General features: G+C 42.3%; 1 long non-coding RNA gene across 1 annotated transcript in view; it reads left to right on the plus strand.

The window, feature by feature from the left end:
* Positions 1-5,412: 5,412 nt before the first annotated feature.
* Positions 5,413-25,902, plus strand: part of LOC119889718 — a 68,251-nt gene continuing 47,761 nt past the window's right edge. Inside the window, exon 1 of the long non-coding RNA XR_005442141.1 lies at positions 5,413-6,061. This is a non-coding gene — a long non-coding RNA (uncharacterized LOC119889718). The remainder of the gene's footprint in view (positions 6,062-25,902) is intronic.

Here is a 25,902-nt window from a genome sequence, read left to right on the forward strand (position 1 = left end):
CATTTCTTCCACTGGAAGGGCACTTCATCACATTGTTTGCACATAGGGTCACCTTGGAGGGCACTTTACTACATGTCATCACACAAAGGGGCAGACTAGAGGGCAAAGCATCACGTTTTCTCCCAAGTTGGGGCACCAAAGAGGGCCCAGCATCACATTTTCATGCATGTCGAGGCACCCTAGATGGCCCTGCATCATGTTTTTTTGCACACTGGGCATGGGGGAAACCCCTCACCGCCACAGGGACACACAGCTAAGAAGCTAGCTTATTAGCTTCCTCCATGTTGGATTCTCCGGCTCTCCTCACAGCTGTGTCACGATGGTTTGCTATTTGTCGACAGTGTTAAGTTAAAAGATGTGTGCTGGCTTGCTGTGCTCGAACAGTCTTATTGTGGCCGTTGAGAAATTTATTTTGTTTTAAATGCTGCTGTGACCAAGTCTTGCTTCACACATTTTGATTTTGCAGATTTTGCTTACATGGAGCATGTTAACAGGCCTAAGCCACAACACATTCTCTCCCCTGTCCTAACAGACAAACTGAAGCTTAACTGGGAAAGTTGAGCTTCTGTTGCATTCGGTTTAAGATGTAAAATATGTGCAATAGAGGGCATATTGTTCTGTGAGCCAGCTGCCCCTAATAGTTCTGGCAAACTCCCTTTGTTTTTTTGGTGTGGTGTTCACAGACATTTAGCAGCTGTCTGTTTTTTCTGTCCTCTTCCTGACTGAAGACAATCTCCATTAAGTCCTGCGAGAGACCAATATTAGAACAACCGGAATAAAAAACGCAGCCAAAACAAAGCTCAGCAGTGTCCGTCTGTTCACCGCCAAGCTGTGATGACCAAACACTTCCTCGGTCTCCTGAATGAGACTTTGATTTACACAAACAGCTTACACGCGCCTCCTCTTCTTTTACCTCTTTACCACTTCATCCGGCCCTCCGGCTCTAATTACCAGGACACGAGGGACGACGTCCCCGACGCCGGACTGAGAGGAGGCGGAGAGGAGGGGAGTCACTGGGGAGGTGTGTTCGTTAATGAGATGGATCAGACTTGGCAGGCGGCAAAGTCTGGCAGCAAACTGTGGGCAGACAGAGACGGACACCCAAATCTGTGAGCTACACTCACCCTTAGCCAAACAGATCTGGAGAAACACCAAAGAGCTGGACTGTAGAGCCTGGGGATTATCTGCATTTTCATACCGTCAGTTTGATAAAACCTCAGCGAGGCATATGTGAAGACTGATTTCACAGCAGACTGTAGCTTCAATGACAAAAAAGGCTGAAATAATCTCACCGAATAATCAAGCACCAACCTGGAGCTTCTGTGATCTTTGTAACATCTGGCTACACCCCAGCAGTGATGTCAGAACAGGTGTTTTGGCTTAGACAGCTCATAGGAAACACCTGTTGGGATATCGCTGGATGAAAGTTCAACATGATTGATGGTTAAAAAATAGCAAAGAAACACCATTTATCTCCTGTGTAAACTACTTGTAGCTTAATCATTGAGTCTGGACGAACAGAGTGAAATAGACACTTTTCCCTACTAGTTTTTGAAAGCTGGTCCCTCCTCCCTTAAATTAATTTTCTTTGTGAGGATGAAGGTATGTACTGGAACATTTCAGCCTGTTATTCTTCCCGGAGCGTCGAATACCAACGCTTTGTTACATCCTTCAGTGTCTGGAAGCCTTTAGTGTCATAAAAGTAGGTCTAGTAATATAAAATAATAGTAGTACAAGGCTGTATAACGAAACAAAAGTTTGTAGACACACAGATAATTTAATGTGTATTGGTAACATATAAAGTAAATAAAATAAAATCAAACAATAGCCTACAGTAATTTATATACAAAGGCTATTAACATACATGTATACACCCAGAACATCCCATTTTTTTAAATTTGCGTCCTGAAGAATTTAAAGAGCAGCAAAAAGATGATAATCTGGTTTCATCATCACATTAAACAGTCTGACAAACAGAGTCCGTCTTGACTGTGTTTGAAAACCGAGCATCATCGATGAGTCCACCTCCTCTTATCTTGCCGGAGTCTTGCGCTGACAGCTCAGAACACGGACCACCCATCGAGTGCTTGATCCAGGATGTTGATGGAGCAGGTTTCTGTAAAGATGTGGGATCTGATTCTGTTGCTTGGCCAACATGTGTCCCATTTTGCATCTTGACCAAGCGTGACGATTTGGGATGAGAATGGGTTTTGTTACTAAAATGTGTCCATACTCTAAGTTTACCATGTTGGTACATACTGTACTCACGTCATCTGTCATGTGATGCTTTTTTCCTCGCTAAAGGTGGGTTTCTCTTCTCTGAATCAAGGGTCTAAGGATGGAGGGTGTATATAAGGAATGGACGTAGTCATTGTGACATCACCCGTTGGTTTGTGGACTGCCATTTTGAAGCCTGGAGTTTGGCCAATAGGGCGCCACCATGTCGAGTTTTTGCAACCAGAAAGTCCCCGGAAGTAACCATACGGCGGAGCTAACGGCCGCGTGCGGCGCTAGCTAGCTTGCTTAGCTGGGTGCATCTGTAACTCACGTTAACTGTCATCTTAAAACTAAACGTGCTCACCAGAGAAAGTGAACAGCCGACTCCTAATAAGCTTTTTCAGCGGCGCTGGTTAAATTTACACAGCGCCGAGGGTACAAGTCCCTCTAGCCTGATTGACAGGTCGCCATGGTAACAACTTGTCAATCAGAGATAACCCTGCCCTGAAACATACTCTGCTTTGTGGTCTATTTTAAAATAAATGGGACCATAATTTACTAAATGAACATCATGCTGTGTTGAAGAAGACTTGAAACTAGCGACTGAGACCATAAACTCATCAGGAAAGAGTTTACTGAGGGAATAAATCAGCTGACAAGTAGAAACATTTTCCCATTATTTCTAATGGAGCCGGACTTCTTTGTGCAACCAGAAGAGTCGCCCCCTGCTGGATTTTCAATAGAATGCAGGTTTCAGGGACTTACGCATTCGCTTCATATTGTAGACCAGAAGCTTCCCGTTTGGTCTGGCCTAAATTTTGCTCCAGTCCTTCTGGCAGGCGCCGAGATGTTTCACTGGACAATTCAAAACTTTGACCAGCTGGTGGCGCTGGGCTAGATGAAAGGTCAGATGTGAACCAAAGTCTGAAAGATTCGTGCTCTGAGGACTACAAATGTCTGTTCAAGGTTTTGTTTCAATGGAGCTCTCTTGGTGGCAGAGGGGTTTAAGGCACGGACCGCAACATCCCTTGCATGTCCTGCTATGCCTTCGTTTCCTGTTGTTGAGTTAAAGAACTTAGGGTCTCTAATAAAGCCATAAACAAACTTTACTTATCTAGCAACGCATCAAATATCTGTTGAGATGTTTCAGTCTCAAGTAAAGTAGCAGACAATGTGTAAGGCACGTATAACAATCATCCATCATATCCACACCTGCAAAACCACCTCCGTTGTACAGAAAGCACCAGGGTATGTACGTATGTCAGCCCAGCATAACAACAGGCCTCTCCAACATCACTGCCCTAAAATATGACAAAGTAGTAACAACTTAAAGAGTAAAATTTACAGTGTTAGCTTAAGATGATGAATCAACCTTTTGCAGATGTTAAGTTAAACGTTACAGAAACAAGATGTCACAAACTGGCTCAGCTGTTTGTCATGTTCACAGGGAGAGAAGATTCTGTTAAAGTTACAGCACGTGTTTGGGCTATTTTATGTTTTAAGTTACAGTTTTTGGACAATGCACATTTATTTTATTTCTATATTTAAACAGCATTACAGGCTTTCTTATTGTGCAGATAAACTTTTTTTCACAGTTCTTAGTCCATAATTTTTAGAACATTTTTAACAAATATGCTTTTAAAAAATTGATGGCAACAAAATCAGCCACTTCAGAAAGTGGTGGGTCCCCATTGTCCCCCAGCGTAAATGACACCTATGCCACCCAAGCTGGAGTCATCTCTTCCGAAACAGGCAGGCTGCTGCAGCGTGAGGAAGAAGAGCAGAGTGAGACTATTAGCTGGAGGATGAGTGGCAGCAGAACACAGAGGTGCAGGACAGACGCCCTCCGGCTGCCGCTCACCTCAAATGGATCAGCGGCTTTCACCCCTCCACACTCCATCCTCTGTTCTCCATTTCCTCATCTCCACCACCTCCACACACACCATGTTATTATCTGCCCCGTCTTCTGTCGGCCTCCTGTGTCAGAGCCCTTCAGGGGGTTCATCACTTCATCAGCCCACTCAGGACCGTACTGGATCGTCTGACAAAATCACATCATGGTTTCTGTCCAATGACACGCCTGAAACCGCTCCGGCCCAAAGCCATTAGCTGTACTCTTAACGGTTATTTTCACTCGGGTCCTCGAACACGGCTGCTGCCGCTGACAAAAATCATTTCATTCACGGGAGACTCTTTTAGATTTTCATGTACTCGTACAGCCATGTGTTTTAGATGTATTCCCAGTGTGCCTTGTATGAACCAGTTTAAAAATAAACTCTCCAGTGTCAGGTCCACTTTTCATACCCAGCTGCAGACACATATTTCAGAGACAGGGGAACAAAAAGCGTAATTACCATGTGTGTACAGGGCGCTAACAGACCTCTTTATTTATCATTACACAACACAAGGTTTGTAGTCATGCTACGGTAACCTGTAAAATAAATAAATAAAAGAAAACAATATATAGAGTTATTTATTTACATACACATATGAACACAGAACATTGTGGAGTGATTTACAAAATTTATGTCTGGGCTGAATGTCAACAGCAGCAGCAGGGTGATAATATGGTTTTAATGCATATTGACTGCAAATAATTTCCAATACACGTAAAAAGATCAAACATAATTTACAACTAATCATGCACAAATAATTAAATCACACAGTATTATTCCTTTATGTTTATTTTTACTTTTAAACAAGTGAAACTTTTTTTTGGAAATGTTTCCCCTGCATAAAAAAGTTTAGCCTATTTACTCCATATAGGTCCAAAAAACTATATGTTTTAAAAACATTAACTAAAAGCATTACATGTGAAGTTATTCAAGTGCAAATTATATCGTAATTTTAAATAAAATATACAAAATAAAGCAGAGGATACCTTTTAGCTCACTGGAGGGGACAAATCTATTTTCACTCACAGAACAAAATGTGCAAAAAATATACACATTAAAATCTGGATAAAAGTCTTTCTAACATCAACACATTTGTTGAAAATAAACATGTTTACTGGTGCTGTTTTCTGATAATAAAAGGTATTTATTGCTGAGCTTCTTTGTGCATCTCCTCTTCCCTCCACTGTTTATGACGCATTAAATATTTATATTCGTGTCACTCGCATAAAAACAAACAATAACATCGTTTTACATAGAAACACTTTATTGACTCATAACTGCAGTATGTTCCATCTAAATGAAGTTAAAATCAGGATCAAACGACGATTTTTTAAAAAAACAACAACAGTAATATTTTGCAAAGTGTGCCCGCGCAGAATTCTGGGTTACGGTACATGCGCAGTGATGCGTAGCAACGTGCGCACGCAGACGGATACGCTAGCTAGCGACGTGACCGCAACTGAGAAATTTTAAACACAAAAGCGGGTTTAAGAAGCGAAAATTGAAAGAAGCAGCCGAACAACAAACACATGAGCTTTCCGAAAATATTCACTTTCTTTAAAAACAAAGCAGCGAGCACGAAGAGCCGAAGGGAACACCTGCCGTTAGCATCCGCTGCTAGCACAGGTGAACTAACAGTTAGCGTCCGCCGCCAGCACAGGTGAACTAACAGTTAGCGTCCGCCGCCAGCACAGGTGAACTAACAGTTAGCGTCCGCCGCCAGCACAGGTGAACTAACAGTTAGCGTCCGCCAACACCTGGAGATCCAGTGGGACTCAGGAGTGAAGTCAACACAAGAACTCACCGAGATGTTGACTGTGGACAACGTCTACATCGCTGCAAGCTTTCCAGTGACTGTGGCTTCTGTGGCAGAACGACCTTTATCCGAACTACAACTCACCTGAGGAGCTCAGTGGGAACCGTTCACCTGGACCCGCCACACCCATAATGTAAGTACAAGCTGTTTAGTTATTGATTCGACTGATAATCAATCTACAAACTTGTGTTATTGGTTTTTAATGCCTATGCAGACATGAAACGTGGTAATAATGTTGTAATGTTAAAGTGTTGGTTACAGATCATCATCATCATCACGGTGCGCTGTTTTATTCTCTCCGACACTGATTAGGTTCAGGAGGCTTGTCTATCACTGTCTCAGCTGCTGGGTAGCTTTTAACATTTAGTCCTTAAAATTTACTAATCCCCATTTAAAAGCAACTAATATGTGTGTGAGCAAAATTTTCAACACGGTTAAATGCTGTAACAAATTGTGGGGACATCATACTGCGCGGGAGCAAAAGGCCGGTTGTCTTTATGAAGTCCAGGGAGCAGACAGATACCCCCCTACACCTGCCGAGGGGAGAGGCAGGTGTAGGGGGGTGAGAGTTTCTGAGGGTGCATCCATAACCATTGCATACCTTAAACTCAGATAGGCTCGCTCAGTCCCAAATGTATGTTTGTATTTCTGGTTTGTAATCTGGTTTCTTCCCAGATGAACATAGTGGCCAAATCTACACTGTAATGGGAATTTCAAACATATTGCATGTAACCCTGGACTCAGGGAGACTCATCTGTGATGTGGCACTGAATCTGTGTGAACGTAACAGTCAAAATATCTCTGTTCTCTGTGGTATCCAGACTTCAGGGACAATGTGTCTCTGTGGGATGACATGATTGACCCTAAAGCTGGATAAATAACAGGCTCACTGAGCTCTCCTCACTCATTCGAGCACACATGTACACGGCGTATGTGTGTTGCTGTGAGTCCTTCTGCAGAAGACTTGAATAAAATTCACAGAAAGAGAAGTGTTTGCCTGAGCTGTTTATTTAAACACGCAATTCCCACCACAATACCTAATTAAATTACTCACACACAAAATTAGCGGTGCGGTGGTTTGCGTGATCAAAGTGGCCCGGGATGGAGTGAAATTCCCGGCTGCCTGACTTCCTGTGCCAGTCCGCCCCTTGCTGAGGGAGTTTACACGGCTTAGATTTAGCAGAAACGCCATGAGCTGTATCTGCTGCACTAGATGTGGTACGCAACATGCTTAGGCAGGTGCTGCTGCACAGATTAAACACCTTAGTGAAGCACAGCAGCAGCTTAAAACACAAAATATGCAGAGACAGACACAAAAATGAACCGGTGTTCTGACGATTTATGGTTCCTTATTGAAAAATGCCACCTTGATGCAAATTACTAACGTCTAACACTAAACATTAGCCATGCAAAGAACTGCCAAGTATCACATCTGGGTAGGTAGCATATATCGAAGGAACACAGGCATCGCTACTTCCAGTATGAGCAATTGTTAAACACTAGGCTTGTTCCGACTGGCGATTGGATCGCCTATCGACGGTTGAAGGGATGATCAGCGATTGGTTTTTCGTGCATCGATATTAAGGCGATTTTAACCAACTCGCAATCAGAACTAAGATGATATAAAAACAGTCTCTAGCTCACGCTTTAAATCCACTGTGCTCAAGTCTTCTGTGTTGTCCTTTAATTTTTTTAAGTAGGGCTGGACCATATGGCCAAAAATATTATCATGAGAAAAAGTTTTGTATCTTTCGATAATTATCACAGTAAGTATCAAATCGTTATTTATTATCGAGTTTAAAGGCTGATTTTTGCTCCTGAGTGAAAGTTGAAGACACCTGATGGTTATTTGTGGTTTAAACTCTATAACACTTGATGCCAAAAAGTGGATCACTTCACAAATCTGAGGTAGAACATTGAAAACAATTATGTCAACAAATTTGCACGAGTAAATTAAATAAAAGCTTTTTTCAGTCCTTTTTCCTCAACAAAATAAACATCTTAATAATTTTTTTATCCTAATTCCTGCATGATTTAAGTGAATAAAATCAAATATTTATTGACTATTTATTGAACATTTGTTATATTGTTGTTGAACAAAATTATATTGAGATAATTATTATTGTTTTATTATCCAGCCCTATTTTTCAGCACGGTGAAAGCACAATGTACCGCGACTAAATTATCTACAGATTTTATAATCCTCTGCAGTTCAAAGCATCAACTCCATAATGTGGCACTTGTCAGATGAAGTTACATGTGTTGAATTGATGTGCACACCTTCCTGAATTGTTGCATCAAAACCTAGTTCTCTAGCTTCACGCTCAGTCACTTGAAAAATCTGACGTTGTGTGCGGCATCATTTCCACCTTGTTCCTACGTCTCCATTAACACCAGTGCACTCTGCATACTGAGAAATTAAAGTTTGAATGTTTTTTTGTAGGAAGATAATTTACTATTACTTCATAAACAAGCCTCCTCATTTCGGTGGGATATTGCGGCTCCTCCTTTTTTAATTTTGGGTCACGCTGCCGATCATTAACTGTACCCTGCAGCCGCACATCGTCATACTTGCAGATAGCATCATCTTTTTCTCTGAGCTGTTCCTGAAAATCAGCAACAGAAGCATCTTGTTTGTCATTTTGCCCAAATGGTCCTTCTCCTGGATTCATTAGTGTTTTAAATGATTCTGCATTTGTTTGTAATTTCCCCAGTTTTCCTTTTAACATCACAACTTAACTGTGGCTAGTCTGAAATATATGGACTGAATTTCAGCAAAGTCTGCTTTCGCTAATGATGCATCTGTTCGTTTCAGTGGTTGTAATTTTGCTCGTTTTCACTTTGTTCAGGTGATTTTGCTTCGTCTCAACTCTTTGTCTTGCAACAAAATCTAATGTCTTGGAGTCAACAAACCCTTTCGCTGTAGGACCAAATGGATGGTTGTGTGTCAGGGTGCCTTGGACCTTGGGGCTTTGGTGTTTCCATCGGTGATTCTGGGTTTTTACTTGACGTCGATGGAACAACTGATGTGTGTAATGGGTAATCCATATCAGAGGGTCCAACATCTCCAGTGGAAGGCTTGCAGCTAGATCATACATATCGAGACCATAGGGAGGCTGTCTGTTATCAGATTAAAGGGTATTAATGCTGGGCTGGGAACAACACCAGGCTTGCTGTTCAATGAGGGAACTCCATGGAAAGCGTAGTGCCTTCAAGGCATCTCTGTAAAATATTAAACAACGGCAATTATTTTTATTATTATGCATTGCTGATAACGCAGTCATATTCCAGCCTCCATCTGTGCACCTCCCCCCTCTCCTGGAGGTATGGACTCTTAAAGATTTCTCTGCTGCTGGAGATCCAGAGCGCACAGGGGAGCTCCGTGAGACCCGTGCCCACGGAGGAGAGCTTATTTTCGGCCTCAGTCGGTGCGCGTCGCCCCCCCTTCCTGAAGGTGTGGAGATTTCTCTGCGTGCCTGGCAGTCTGCTGGAGATCCAGAGTGCACAGGGGAACTTTAGGTCAAAAGAGTTTTATCATCTGTACCTGAGTAGTGGGTGAAATGTTCAACCCACTTGCCAAATTTTGTGTTGTGCCAAGTTTTAAGGTTTAAACAGTGCGTCAATATATATTTTTGCAAGTTAGACACTGTGCAGGAGTTTTCTTTGCTACTTTTGACTCACCTGTCCCCCTCCGACGCACCTGTCTCTCGTTAAGATATTTACAGCTCTAAACAAAATATAGGTGCTGGTCATATAATTAGAATATCATCAAAAAGCTGATTTATTTTAGTAGTGAAACTTGGATATTATATTCATTCATTACACACATTTTTTCATTTTTGTTGGTTGTTTTCAGTCCTTAAATTATTGTGAATCAAGAAAAATGCTCTACATGGTGGTCAGACTCTGAATTGTTAGATTTAGAGAGGGCAGAGGAGAGTAAAATGTAAGTGACATTACTGGTGAATACCGACACACTTCAAGCACAAATGGCTTTTATCTGGTGAGAAATAACAGGAAGTCATTAGCGCGAGCTTTGTAACAGAGCGTTCGGCGCGGTCAAACCAACGCAGCAGCTGGTGGATGAGAGGACAGGTGACTGCTGAAGTCAAAGACGTCGTATTTAAGTTTATGTTCTGCTTGCTCAGCAGTTGTTTGATAAATGGCTATTAAAACACATTCGGAGAGGATTTCAAAGGTTGTTTTTTTTTTTCAATTCTGATCATTTTGGCACTGAGGATTTTCCTGTGACGCTAAAACCTCTTTGTGAGGTGCCAAAAATTTCTCTGTGCAGGAAAAACCCTGCTGTAGAAGACGGTGAACTGCAGTGAGCCCAGAAATACAGAGGAGTCTGCAGAGTTTCTCCTGTTCTGACATTAATTTGACAGCTGCTGGATTTAAAATGAACGAGATATGTTGGTTGGATGACTAAACTGTGTAACGTGATATCATGTGCAGTGGACACGACGCAGCAGAGCAACGTGTAGCGTTTTTACAAGAGCAGCTAACCAGGGCTCTCAAGTTTTATCAAAAGTTTGGAGTGAGATAATGCGTGTTAAAGGAGGAACCACTCAAATAATTGCAGTAGTGGCCCCTCGGCCCCGGGCCAATTCACTCAGGTTTTTACTAGAAGTTAGATTTTACCTGTAGTTCATAACTGACCCCAAGAAACAAGTATGACAATAGGTAGATCTGATAAGAGTTTAAATATTAATAATATAAATTTATAAATATTCACCCGCAAACAACACATTTTAATTTCTGATCAGCTTAACGGCTCTGGCATTTAGTAGACTTTGGAGAAAGCTATGAACTCGGGACAACTTCGAGGACGTTACCTCTTAAATTCTCAGCGTGAGAAATACAAGGTGTGGCGTTTTACAAAGTTTGCAAGCTGTCAGAGAGACTAACCACAGCTAACAGTTAGCTCACCCTGCGTTCACTATGAGGTTATTTTCTTCAATCAAGTTTCCCTCAGCGCTCTGATAAAAACTAAAATAGAACCAGACTTCAGAATGACTGACAAATCTCATCGCAGCGCTGTCTTCCGCCGTGTTGTCATTGACCCAAACAAACCCACATTACGTATTCACGCCTGCTTCTGGTCGCTAACTTTGGTTGATGCTGGATCGTATCTAAACGACTCTTTTAACTAAAGCCTAACTCGAACCACACGTGGGAACCAGAATCCATCCACTGTCAACCGTTTATCCTGCGTACAGGGTCACGGGGGGCTGGAGCCAATCCCAGCTGACATAGGGCGAAAGGCGGGGTCCACCCTGGACAGGTCGCCAGTCCATCGCAGGGGGAACCAAAATGTATTTGGAAAAACAAATTATTTATCTATATTTTGTATTAGCGTTAATCTGTTATCTCGAACATAACCGGTTTCAGAGCGGGTTAGCCGTTCAGCGTAAGTTAGCGCGGCGATGTAAGAAGCATTCCACCGTGATCGGCCTGAAGTTACCTGGCTAACCTCACACCCTGCTTCACAGTGCTGGCTCTCAGGGCTTGCAGCACAAGGAGAAAAGAATTAACACTGAAACCTGCAACTTTGAATTGTTTTTTTGTGCTGCTGGATTCCAACAACCTGCAGGTTCATCCAGTGAATTTCTGTGTGCGTGTCTGCCTTGCTGTGTTTAGTATGCACACAGGTGTGTCCTCCTGCAGCGGTGGACGAGCTGAATACAGATATTTATTAATTAAGGGCTAATTTCCTGCTCCATTGATTCCCTCCCACGTAGCCCCGCTCCTCTCCTCAGAGGATCAATGAGAGTGCAGGCAAGCCCCTAAAGTACCTACATGCATGTGGATTTCTTCTTTAGTCTTGAAACAGTCTCATATTTTTTGGCGGTGAGTCTCAGAGGCGGGAGCGTCCAAAACTGATATCAGGGGAGAGAGATGTTGCCCTGGGGTTTCGCTGAAGGTGGGGTGAAAAGGTAAAAATATGCTCCATTTTAGTCAGAGTATTGACCAGAGTTTGACTCTCCAATAGTTTGACTTTCCTTGCATGGCTCTGCAATAAAGTTTTTTTTAAGGAGAATAACTGGGATTTGTACAGGAGAGATGAACATGTCGCGATATAAACAGAAGAACAGATCTTTAAACGTGTTAAAACCGGGGGATACCACAGACATAACGACAGAATGAACCTGTTTTATAATTTTAATTTTAATGGCGCACTTTTTTTATAGTGCAAGCAGACACAACACGTTGGTGACGCTTCCCGCTAAGCTCGCTCTCATCGACTGTTGCGGGTTTCTGATCAGAGGCTCGCTGATTTCTTCACGATTTCTGGAAAGCTACTACTTTTATTTTTGTTTGATTTAACCTCTTAACATTCCTGTAAAATTCATGCAAACGTATTCAAGGCAGATCCAAAGTGAATTGAATGTAGTTCTTGAACCATTTGGAGAATCTGCCTGGTTTTGGGCTTCTCTGAAAGATAACGCTCTGGAGTGTAATCTCTCATTGGCTGTTGAAGGCTGTGAAAGGGACATGTGAGCTCCTATTGGGAAAGGTCAGAGTTCAGCGGCTAATTTGAATACAAGCTACCGTAGTTGTTTACATTCAGATCTGAGTTTTTACGGTTATAATGACATACAAGCCGCGTCTGCTGGCAAATATGAGACGATGCGGCAGCTGTCCCTGGGATTTACTGATGGAATAATGTGTTTTGGACTAAATGTTTTTACTGGATTGGATCGTCTGGACCTTTGACAGCGTAACAAGACCGTTTTTGTTGGAATATAATCGATCAGTGGATTAAGTTACTGTGAGGCTTCACAGGTGAGTCGTGTAAATTTTGCTTGTCCTGGCTGGTCTGACACAGGCGCTGATTGGAACCGCTGTGGTGATCGTGTCTTGAAATGGTTTGGATCGGTCGAATCACGAGGATTTTAGCTTTCGGTGGATCATACGAGTATGAAGTTAACATATCAGCTGTGTGCACAGACCGAAAGCTGCCGCCAGGACCTGACGGGCCGCGGGCGGGACGGTGGAATGTTAAGAGGTTAAAAAGGATCATGTAGGGCTGGATGATATGGCCAAAAATATTATCACAATAAAAAGTTTCATATCTTTCATTATCAATAATTCACGATAAGTATCAAAATGTTATTTCTTTCCAGTTTAAAGGCAGATTTTTGCTCCTAAGTGAAAGTTAATTCTGGTTGAAACTTTTCTTTATGGTCAGAACAAACACTTGAGGCCAAACAGTGGATCACTTCACAAATCTGAGGCAGAACATTCAAAACAATTATGATAAAATCTTTTTCAACACATTAAACACAGCACAAGTAAAATTAGGGAAAAGCTTTTTTCAGTCCTTTTTCCTCAACAAAATAAACATCTTAATAAAAAGATTAAGTCCTAAATCGTGTGTGATTCAAGTGAATAAAATCAAACATTTATTTATTGAATATTTGTTATAGTGTTATTGAAAAAATTATATTGCGAGAATTGTTATTGTTTTATTGTCCAGCCCTAGGATCATGCAAAAAGCGACCTCCTACAGCCAGTTCAGGGGCAATCCTGTAGCGCCGTAACGTGATGACGCGAATGACAGAAGCCTTAGCTGTCCGTTGCAAAAAGAATGAATGCTCTCGCTGTTATAATTTTCATTTTAGATCGTATTAAACCGCATCATACATGCAGTTCGAGGCCGAGTGTAGAGGGATGACTAATCCTGATGAGTTATTAACTACTCATATTCAAAACAATAAAGGTCTGATGCTCTGATTTAAAAAAAAAAAAACCAAAAACACATTTGAGCGTCGGTTTGTCTCTCAGCTGTGCACGTTCAGAAACAGTTGCTTTAATTCTGTGTCTGTTACACTGAGCTCATAGAAAGCATGAAGACAGACCGTGATGGCAGCAGTGTCACTTTTCTTTCATGTCTGTTATCTCCTATATTTCCTCCTCTGATCACAGCAAAAACAGCATTATGCTAAAAGAAACCCGCCGAGCTTATCAACGTGTTAACCATCTTCTAACGTGTTTATCCGGCTTCCTGGAGTTTAAAGTCGCTTTGTGCCGCTCAGGTTTATCTCAAATACAGGTTGTTATCTGTATGCACACACAACGCTGCAGAAATAATAAAAAATGTTAGATATTATAGCTGTCAAGGTTATCTCACTGTGAACACGGTGCACTTTCTTGCAGCATTAGTCCACACACACACACACAAGGGCGCGCTCTGTGTGAAGTACAAACTTAGTTGAAGTTATACGACTGAGGTGAAGTTCTCTCTCCTGTTCACGCTGAAGAGGCGAGGATGGACCTTCCCTCGCCACTCAGAGGATCCTGACAGCTTACGTACACAATCATGGACATGTGCTCACAGTGTAATTCTTAAAAGATGCCTCAGTTCGCACTTCAGTTCGCACTTCACCTTGACTTTGTGCGGTCTGGTGTTCAAAGCCTCAACGGGTTGGTTGGAAGTGAATCTATTTCGACTTCAGAAGGACGCCTGAAACGCCGTTGAAGAAGAACTCACACACTTTACATAATGACATCATCAGTGTGTTGGTTTTCTGAGATAGTTTGAAGTACATAGAGCCAACCTGCAAGAAGTGATTCATCAAAGCATAAAAGTAATCACTTCCTGTTGCCAGCAGGTGGCGCTGTTGGCTTGTTCATGGCGGGACTCTTATCAAACATGCAAAGTTTGGTGCAAATGTGAGCGTATAGACTGAAGTTGCACCCACGTGTAGGACTGGACAGTTCAGAGCCTCTAACGTAATTTCCCCATGTCGGTTATTTAATCCTATTGATATCGCGTGTGTGTTCATTTCCTTCCCCCTTAAACATGATACTGCGTGTGTGCGGTCAGGTGACTCCGCCCCGTCCAGTCCTGCTCAGCCTTCAGCCTGGAGTCTGAAGCACAGGGAGATGTTATCCAGCGCTAACCGCCTTCACTTTCCAGCAGCAGCAACAACAGACAGACACACAGTGACCTACGCTGTACATTTACTGCCGGACTGACAACTTAGTACTTCAGCGACACTTCCTGCCGCTCGTCCGCTCGCTACGCAAACGCATTGCACTGCAGTTAAAAGACCTCCGCTGCTCTCAGAACAGCAGCTGTCACGAAGACGTCCTTTGAATGAGGAGAGGAAGCTCGCAAAGCGTGATTTACCGTGCTCACACAGCGTGCAGGTGAAAATCATTTGTTCCACAGTGATATTAAATATTAGAGTGAAAGTTTAGTCAGGATTCAGCAGCGGCGATGATGTAATGTGCAAACATCACCTTATTAACATTTAGAAAATGGATTTGTGAAGTCTGTGAATAAATTAACGCAGCTTTAATAGCTGAGCATATTTACAGTACGAACCTTGTCAGTGAAATATGAGGGCGACAAAAAACAACATTCAGTCGTTCAATAATCGTAATGAGGTGAAATGTTAAATTAATCTTAATTTTGATTTCTAGGTGAAATCGATCGGGTGCAGGACCCTTAAAGTTAGTCATTTTTCGCCCTTTCTGACATGTGCTAAGTTTGGTGAGCATGTTTAGGTCGCCAAACACGAGCTTACTTTACAGAAAAAAGAAAGAAATATATAATAATATATAGCAATTGTAAGTCGCTTTGGATAAAAGCTTGAATGAATAAATGTTTAATATGCTCACTAGTTTAGCTTGTTACGCCCTGCATGTGTTGCTGGCCTAAAGTAAAACAGCTTCTTCAGTTAGAGCTGCAACGTTTAGTCAATTAATCGATTAAATATTAAATTATTGGCAATTTTTTAATCAACAAATTGCTTTGAGTGATTTTATTTTTAAGAAAATAAGTAAAAATTTAAAGATTCCAGCTTCTTGGTTTCTTGTTTCTGGTTTCTTTGCTCCTGTGTGACAGAAGCTGAATATATCTGGCAGCTGACGACGTCCTCTCAGGCTTTGGGAAACATTGATTGACAATTTTATTTACCATTTTCTGACAGTTTGTGAACCAAACAACTAATTGATTGATCATGAAAATCGACGGATTAATCGATAATGAAATGAATCATTAGTTGCAGCCCTGTCTACAGTGAACTGGTCCATTGTATTGACCACTTCCCTTCATATGTCACTCCACCCGGCTAAACTGTTAATATAAGAGAGATCAGGCAAAACGTGGTTCCAACTTCGGCAGCCGGACTCGCCGCCTGCTGCAGCCTTGCTCCGGCGAGATTTTAATGTCATGTGACATGATGACGTTTTGCAGCGCCGGCGAAAGTCGGACACCATTTCTAACCAGTATGCCTTATTTTAAGTCCAGCATCCACGTTAAGTCAGCGGCAGTGAGTTCAGGGCAGGACTCTGTTCTAACATGTGAAGCATGGGACAGATGTGAGCACGTGCAGTCCATTTACACACTACTTCCTTTTTCATGGCCCATTATAAATAATGCAATCAATAAATTAGATTAGCAGTGAACACAAAGTGCAGCTGAGGCTGAAGGGAGTGTCATTAGCTTTGCAGGTATTTGGTCCAAACCAAAGTACAGTGTTTTGACCTGCTGGTGGCGCTACAGGAAAAGTCATAGGATCAGAAGATTCAACACGATTCATCCTCTGGGACAAAATGAACATCCGGATAACATTAAATTGAATCAGTTTCTAGTGACATTATTCTCAGTGAACATAGTTGTCATTTCTGCGTCCATCTCATCAGCTTGTCGCCGTTTTTGTGGGGCTCGTCCTTCACTTCATTCACAGAGGGTCTCTCGGGGGCTGAGGTGTAGTCCAACAAAGATATTGTCCCTTTTTATACACTCATACTTAGTTTTAAAACATGTGATGTGTTCTGCATGAATTCAACATACACGTGCGAGTGTCTCTTTACGCTGAGAGCAGCTCTCAGGATAGGAGCCGGAGGACAGACTGAGACACAGCTGAGGTTCACATGTGATGCATGTGTGTGTGTTTGGCTGATCTTTCCCACCGTGCAGACAAACGCAGCACTAACACCAGCACTTGTATCCTTCCTTCCTCCTGAGGTGGTTGAAAGTGGAAAGTTGAGAGTCTGAATTAGATCTCTGCTCTCTTGATAAGAGCACCGTGCCGCCGGGCGCCATCGACCGTCGCATCCCGAGTTCCTGTGCTCCGCCCCAAAGCCCCACCGACACTGAAACAGCCGGTAATTACATCCACCGCACCAGAACACCGAGCCACACCGCCTAAACAAAGAGTCGATAAAGTGCTGCAGCTTTTAAACACAATAAAGACCAAAAGGTAGAGCAGAGGATCCGAGTATTACCGAGAGTTAGAGAGCATTTGTTTTTTTATTTAGCCGTTAATGGCCGAGGTGAGCGTTCGATAGAGCGGAATAATGAGGCGGATCAATGTCCATCGACCTGCTGCCCGGCCCACCACGCTTCCCATTACACTGATGCCTCAGGGTAGCCTAATCTGCTCCCTAAGTAAGAGGGTAACTGGAAACAACATTCAAGAAGGGGGAAGCTGCAGAGTTGGGAAGGACTATTGATTCGTGCCATAAATGATAAAAATATTGATTGTTTTGAGGATTCAGGCGTTAGTTTGGCTGCTCTGTGCCTCAGGACTCGGTGGGTTGAGCCTGCTCTTTTTTCACAACACATCATATTCATGCAATTCACGATGACTGGGGACAGTTTTTAGTGACGTCTGTCTCGGGACGGACGCTGCAGAACTCTACTGGCTGTTTTAAAACCTGTTTAAAGGAGCTGTGTTTCCGTGGATCCATTCGGTGAAGTCTGATTTGACAGGATATTTTAAATTTTATTCTTTAAAATATCTTTTCTATCTCTCCCGTTGCTTCTGCAGCAGCAGTCGTGTGAGTAGACATTATCTCTACAGAAACCACAGTCTTGGTCGTAGACAGAAACAGAACTAGTGTCATGGCGAGGGCGTGTTACAGATACGTGGGGTTGTCAAAGATGTGGCACACTAATTTGGCTCGTCGGCTTTTCCGTTCCTCTTCGACGTTTCTACCTCCCGATGGAACTACTCCTACACTGACATGTTGGGTGATGAGACCATGACTAGGGCCCTATGAAACCTGTTTTCATTTTAGCCAGATTCTGTTTTTTCCATTTCAATTGAATCACATTTTGTCAGAAGTAATCATGTGGTGGGTGAACAAAATTCAAGAAGAAAATATTACAAAGGATATAGAAATCTCGCATATAGAAATAATGTATGTGTAATTATTTATGGGGACAATTCACAATAAATGGATTGTTGCAGTACACGTATTGTGAATTGTCCTCTATACAATCGGCCTCCATATTAGGGCTGCAGCTAACGATGATTTTAGTATTCGAAGCTTTGATAAATTATTTCAACGATTCATCTATGTGTCGTTTAAGAAGTACTTTTGCACAACTCACGGCCCAAAAAGGAGAACAACAAACGCACGTGGTCACATTTTCAGCTGAGGACTGCAGCTTACTTTGGCTTCAACTCAACGATCAATCAAGATTTCAGTTAATTGCTAAAGTTGCTGTTAGCTTGTCTGTGGTCCGCTTCTTTGTCCCTCGCCATTTTCTCTCTCTTCCTCCACTTTGCAAACGGCTACATTACAATCCTGACGTGTTCACAGCGTAAGCGCCATGTGCGACAGTAATAAATGTCCATGCGAAACACTGCGCTGTAAAGTTACATGGATTAAACGAAGCATCGATACAAAGAAGGGGGGGGGTGTCAGGCACTATAGTTGTTGAGGTGTTTTAGCCTGGAGCACAGTGGTCTCTAGTGCTGTGCCGCCAACGTGGCTCAAAGGAAAGCTACACTGAAAATCAGCCCGGTTTCAGTTTTACAAACACACCTACAAACTTCCTTAGGATTATACAACATGTTCACAGCAATCTGCTCCCACACACACACACACACACACACACACACACACACACACACACACACACACACTCACACTCCAAATGATAGGACGAATTGTCCTACAGAATATAAAAGTAACTCATCCTCGATGTATCAGCACTTCATCTGCTGTTGAGTGTGTTCCCATCACTTCCTGTTACACTCTTGACTCCTAAAGTGTTATTATCTCTCTCTCTCTCTCTCTCTCTCTCTCTCTCTCTCTCTCTCTCTCTCTCTCTCTCTCTCTCTCTCTCTCTCTCTCTCTCTCTCTCATGCAGCCCCAGTGTCTCTCGCCACACATAACATTACACGGCCCATGCAATACGTTTTATGCAATGTTAGAAACATACATAGAATATATGACACAGACACATGGATGAATGTGCTCATGTTCATTGGAGACGGACCGTAATAATAGTTGTTCCTTTACGTATTAGGTGGCGAGGCATTGACGGCACAAACTCACACATTCAATATAAAACTAAAAGTGACTTTTTGACCACTAGCTAGCAGACAAATTCCAGACAAGCTGGCAGAATCATAACCCTGACTGCCCTCTGGACCGTGCCCACTGATTCCTTGCCATGTTGTCTAAGTTGCTTTAAACCTCGTACTTTTTGCCAACCCGTTCTCACTCTCAACTCGTCAGATAAGCAGGGTCAAGACCCATCGGCGTCAGTTTGTAACGCGTAGTTCAGCGCAAGGGGGGAAGACGGTAAAGGTATGATATTTAACGCAAAAGACTGAGTACGGAGGTGGTTGCGCTGGACAGAGGGCCAGAACCCGGATTTTCAACCAGGAGACCGTAGTTCATGTCCTGTGATAAACAAAGTTACGGAAATTGTGTAAGTTACGCAAGTAACGTTAGTTAACTTGGCGATGTTTCGCAAGGCTAGCGTTTTATTTTGAAATTGTAACTGGACGTTACATATTTATTGTTGCTAACTTTAACGGACGTTGCATAGTCGTTGCTAAGCGTTGATAACTTGACTGTGGACCCAGGGCGTTAAAAAGCGATGCCAAAGGGCCTTGACCAGTGTCAATATGTGACGAGTTGAAAAGTGAGAACGTGTTGCTTTTGCCATCAAACCGGAACCCGTTACCTGCTTCCTTCAGCCCTGAACCTGAACCTGTACCTGTTTCTGCCTGTTTGACCTTTTTGTCTGATTAATGGATTTTGGATATTATTATGAGCCGCCACAAATAGACAAACTTATGGGAAGCACTGCCTTTCCTCTGTCGCTGCAGCTACAGTGGTCTGAGTAACTGGGACCAGCCTCTGTGGGCGTGACTGGCCGACCGGTCTAACCTTCTTCTCAACCCTGAGAAAAAGCACATTTTTGATTCGCCATCAACTTTGGTAAAACTGCCAATATTCAAGTTCTACATCGTTGATTTCTCACCTCAAGCAGTCTGCAGAGGAAGCATCAACCTCGCACGCTTCGCTGTACCCTGACTTGTTGTTGTACAATGGCCTTCAGCTGACCCTCAAGAAAGAACAGTGTAAGTTTAATCTGTCTAATATTGTGTTGGTCAGACGAAACACTGATTTACTGCTGGTCTGTTTTGAATAATACAGAAGGTGTAGAGCTTAAAAATTAATCGCATATTAAATCGCAATATTGGTAAGAAAATCGCAGTTAGATTATTTTCCAAAATCTTTCAGCCCTGCTGCCACGTTCAATGAAAAGAAAAACAAGTGTGTCTATATTGATAAATCCTGTGTAACAGTTAATTGTCCGTGTGGAAATCAATATTGGAAATAGAGCAGGAGGTTAGTCTCAGGTGTGTTGGGTCAAAGTGTGTGATTTTCTTTCAAAACAGGAGGCTGTGTGTGTATAAAGGGATGAAAATACATTTTCAGTGGTGAAAAATGAGCCAGATATTGACAGAAAACAGCCAATAACTAAAATGTGTGTTACTATTATGCACCATCGATCTGATCTAATCAGGTCGTGACATCAAGGTGTGATATTACATAAAAAGCAAAGTGACGCCACGCGAGCTATTATCAGACCAGTCATCGCCTTCTCATAATGTGTCACCATCACCGCTGAAGGAGAAAATACACCTGACACGACGACCTCGTTCATCAGAGAACAGTTTCACACAAACAAACACGCCTGTTTTGAAACATGACTAACATTAATTTCCTGTGGCTGCAGTGATGGCAGACTCTCGAGGGGGGCGAGTTTGGCTCGGAGTGGCTTCCCGGGAGCGCTCAGGTGGGCGCGGCGACACCCGAGCGGCTGCCACGACTCATTAGCTTGTAAATTGGGGGAAATAACAGGACCAGATGTTCTCATTATTTCTACTCGGCCCGGGAGCGTCGCTACCTGTTGGTGTTTTTGGACAATTTTCAATGAGCAGAAAGCTCTAATTTTACAGAGAATTGTGTTGCTGCTGCTGACAGCAGGTCATGTGAAGAAAACATGTCGGAGTCTGCTGCTGTTCAGGTTTCTGCTAGAGACCCTGTCATGTATGGCTCTGCATATCCTGCTGTTGTGCCTGTCTGTTGCCCACAGTATTTATATTACATTAGATTTAAAATAGATCAAGGGGAACATGTTGCTCTCAGGAGGCTGCATATAAAGAGCAACTGTTTCACAACTAAAACTGTTCTCTGATATCACACCACTGTGGTTAAGGTTAGATTAGTGCTAAACTTGTGTATTCTATATAATTTTAGATACTAGTGTCTGAAACCAACTGTTATTTTAGTAATCGAGTATTCTACAGATTATTTCGTCAAGTAATCTGATAAGAAATACTTTAGCTTGGAGCCCCCGGTACCTGGATCAGCTGGGTAATTCACTTTGTGTACCTTGGAAGTCGTAATGACGTCACACCGCGTTCCAGTACAACAACAAACCGAGACTCTAGCCCCATTGTTAGCGATACCAGTCCATTACAATGCATTACTCCACAAACACCGGAGCAACATGTCCACAGATAAAAGTTGGACAGTACTGTGCAGCCATCTTGGATTTTGAGGTTTGGGTTGGTGAGGCGGTCCCAACTTCTTTCCTAGTCGGAAATCGTACTTAAGTGGGTGTTAACCCAACAACTAATTTTGGTTTCATTGGGATTGTAAACATTTTTCACCACAAGATCTGTGATTAACCACAGTGTTTGTGGTGAAGTGTAATGAGTACGCTTGTTAAGTCATCTTAACACATTCTCACTTTCGACACGTCACTAGGGCTGAAAGATTAATTGAAAAGTAATCGAAACGAAATTCAGTGCCTCTAACCGACGCAATTTTGCCATTTCGGTTATTTATAAATATTTTCCCTACAGTGTGTGTTCATGTACTTTCCCCTTAAAATCGTTCAATAATCGTAATCGAGGTAAAATGTTCAGTTAATTGTGATTTTGATTTTAGGTGAAATCGCCAGCCCTACATGTCACATATAGACGCTTGGTCAACCTTTTTAACGCCCTGGGTACCTTTTTAGTTTTGCACGTGTAGGACTCCACTGTCAAGTTGGCAAATATGAATTACTGGTTAGACTTTCAAAATAAAACAAGTGGTTAATGTTTAGTGGTTTTGGAAATAAAATATTGTTGTAATGTTTAGGGAATAGACGATAATGCAGCGTATGCTTTTGGACAGGACTACCTTGTGATTAACAGGTCGCTACCATGGCGACGTGTTAATCAGGATAGAGGCGACTCGTGTCCGCTGCTCTGTGTAAAGTTTTTTATTAAATGGCTGCCAGCAGCAGAGAGAGCACGTCATGTTTGACTCTGTTAGTATGTTTTGTTTTAACCTTTTTTATTTTTTATAATTTTAATTGTGACATTTTAGTTTAGTTTTTTTATATCCAGGATGTATTTAATAACCAGTTAAACATGTTAACAGAGTAACATAGCTTACAAGGTTTTGGTTTTGTTGTAACACAACTTTTGGAAAGAGGGCCAGTAAGTTTTAAACTAGCTGGCCCACAACAAACCCGGAAATATCAACAATACGTCCGTGTGTGTATATATAAAGCAGATGTTTCAGCGATGATCCATTCGGAACAATGAGCATAGTGATGGTAACCTGTAATCTAACGATAGAGAAGAGAGGTGCTTTGTATGGACATGATGTCTTTCAGTGTGAAACGTCTCTTCTTAGATGTTTTTATGTACGCCGTGTCAGATGTACTTACGATCAGGGTTATCTGTTGTGTTTTTTGAACTAAGAATGGTGAAATGTTGCCACGTACTTGTTTGAATAGTACCACAGTGACAGGAAAAAACTGTATTGTGTTGACAGTAATAAAAACCAGACCTTAGCAGTCCATATTTTAGCATGGAATTAATTTGAATGTTAGCGTTTTTGTATACGAGAGACTTTGTAAAGAATTTGAAAATGGGACTGAACCGAGCGTGTTTGTATGTTTCGCCTTCCTCTCCTCGTTGAGGGCTTTTTTTTTTGTCTAACGATCGTTCCTCGTGTTCCGGCTCTCGTATCTATTAGCAGATTCAGGCCTGAGAAAACACTAATTAGGCTTTCATCTTCATATGTGAGTGACAGTGAGGAGGCCTGTGAGGAATCAACCGCGACAGAGACGCGCCACGTTCAAACTCTTCTGAACGCCAAACAAACCAACCAGGCGGGCTGAGAAATGCTTGCCAGCCTCGCGCCCACCCACTCGCAGAACATCAAGCACACTCCAAAGGGTGTGTTTGCCGAATTGAATTAGCGCCTGTGGTCTCGTTAATGTGCAGCATCAACAAGGACTTAACAGGAGTCGGAGCTTTGATTGGAGCTGCTGCGGCTTGACAATAATTCCCTGGCAAACAGCACTATCGGGAACACCAATGACCAGGCTCGGATTAGTGCTGACTAAACCATAATTGGATTTCCTTTACGGTTAATTGAATTGGGCTAAGTGTGTTTCTGCCAGAGTTTGTCTTTGGGTTTGGTTTATCTGCACAGAATTTGAGAGTCCTCAACATCCAGCTGTCATTACCACAGTGTTTAGACTCGTAGCATTTTTCTCATAGACCCCTCAGTTATTTTGGATGTTTTTTATAACTTAATCGGTTTGTCTTTTAATAAAATCATGTAGTTTAATAATGTCCTCAATTAATTGCTGTTTTGTTTTTAGTCATAGTGGCATGGCTTTATGGATTAGAGTCCCACCGATATTGGATTTTTGAGACCGGTACCGATTTTGATATATTTTTTTCTTTTCAGAAACACATAACATAAACAAAGATTATCCCTAACATTTTTTTATGTGCAGTTATGAGACTTTACCAAGATAACAGGACCAAAGTTTGAAAGTATGTTAAAAAAACTTTTTTTTTTGTGTGTCATAAGTAGGACAACCAGAACAAAACAGCTGATCATGTCAGCCAACAGGAGCTGCAGACAAACTGTGCAACAACACTCATAACATGATTGAAGGATCCGTATCGTAGGCTCGCCAATTTATGTTGGTTGGGCTCTGCTACAGATGCCAACGTCAGTGAGGCTTTTACACCGGGCAATAAAATGTGCTGTGGGCACTTGACCACATGACAGTACAGGGGTAAATGCACCCGAGGACGGATTGTGATCCGATCTGCAAAACCACCTCCAGAGGTGGTCAGGGACGCACTGTGACCAGATGTAAATGCAGATGTGTTTTCTATCTGCATACAACAACTAGAACATTTAGATTGTTTTTTCCATTTAGCTGACGTACAGTTGCAATTACAAAGTGTTTTGCTCAGTGACATATTAATAGATGTGTAGCAGTGGGAATCAAACCTGGGTCTCCTGCACACACGTCTTATCCACTGTAGCACCGCCAACCTACTCCTCCAACGTGGGTGGAAATACGTACCGGCCGACTGCTAATACAGTGTTGTGCTTAAATGACACCGATCACTGAACAGGCGTATGTTTCTGGTGAACGAAAGTGTCCGTTTGAACGTGAACTCGCACACTGGTGTGTTAGCAAACAGAAAGGAGCACACATAATGCAGAAAGGGAACACGTATTCTTCACATGGTGTATAATCCAAAGAGGAAAACACTAAAGAAGGTTTTATACGGACTTTGGATAAAGAGCGTTGTTTGGTGCAAATGAGGAGGAAGGTGGGAGTTTGGTTATTTTAGCTGGACAGAGATCGGATTGCGGCTGAAGCATATTAATACCAGGTGTAAATGTATTCAGGTAAAATCATGTCCAGATACAGTCCGGATACGAGATGCATTTTACCTCCCAGGTGTAAACAGCCTCAACCTGCCAAGTCCACCACTTTGGTCCGGACTGAAACAGCATATTAGATTTTCCATGAAACATGGTTCAGACCTCAGGATGAACTGTCGTAACTTTGATGATCGTCTGACTTTTTATCTACACTTTAGTTTCTGACCAAATACCTGCAGAGCTAATGACATTCCCATCAGCCTCAGTTGTACACTGTGTACCATTAATGTCTAAACCGCTGGTAACAAAAGTGAGTGCACCTCTAAGTGAAAATGTCCAAAATGGGCCCAAAGTGTCAATATTTTGTGTGGCCACTATTATTTTGCAGCGCTGCCTTTAACCCTCTTGGGGCTGAAGTTCACCAGGCAGTGTTTCCCCTAGGATGGAGTTGTAGCAATTTATTTTGTCCGTGTAGTGCGTAGTTTGTCTGAATACAAAACCCCAACACAACTTGTCTCAGCAGCAGTGTTCTTGTGTCCATGAGCATGCAGTGCGCATTAGAGTAGCTTAAAATGTCAGCGTTTTCCCAGTTTAATGTGAGCTTTATATGAATGTTTGGATGGTCGTGACTGTAGTCATGGTCAGGGGGGGGTTTGGGGGTGCTCCCCCAAGAAGATTTTACATTTTCCAATGAAAAATATGTGATTTCACATCACATTGAGACATTATTTTCACCATATCTCTAAACAAATAGTTGAAATAGCTAGAGCAGATAATAAATAAACAAAACCTAAAGATCAGTCTACTGGGGAGGAACTACAACCTTTACATTTGGGGAAAGTAATTTGATTGGTTATGATGCTCTCCACAGTGATTTTACATTTATTGCACAGCATGTTTTGGGCTTCACCCCTAAAACCCTGTTAATAAGACGATTGCAGCCCCAGACCAGGACGCTCCCACCACCTGCTGGACTGTAGGCAGGACTCACTTGTCTTT

This window comes from Micropterus salmoides, unplaced genomic scaffold (assembly GCF_014851395.1).
Source record: "Micropterus salmoides isolate LMB-PRFRI ecotype aquatic unplaced genomic scaffold, ASM1485139v1 Ms_hic_scaffold_6, whole genome shotgun sequence".
Classification (NCBI taxonomy): domain Eukaryota; kingdom Metazoa; phylum Chordata; class Actinopteri; order Centrarchiformes; family Centrarchidae; genus Micropterus; species Micropterus salmoides.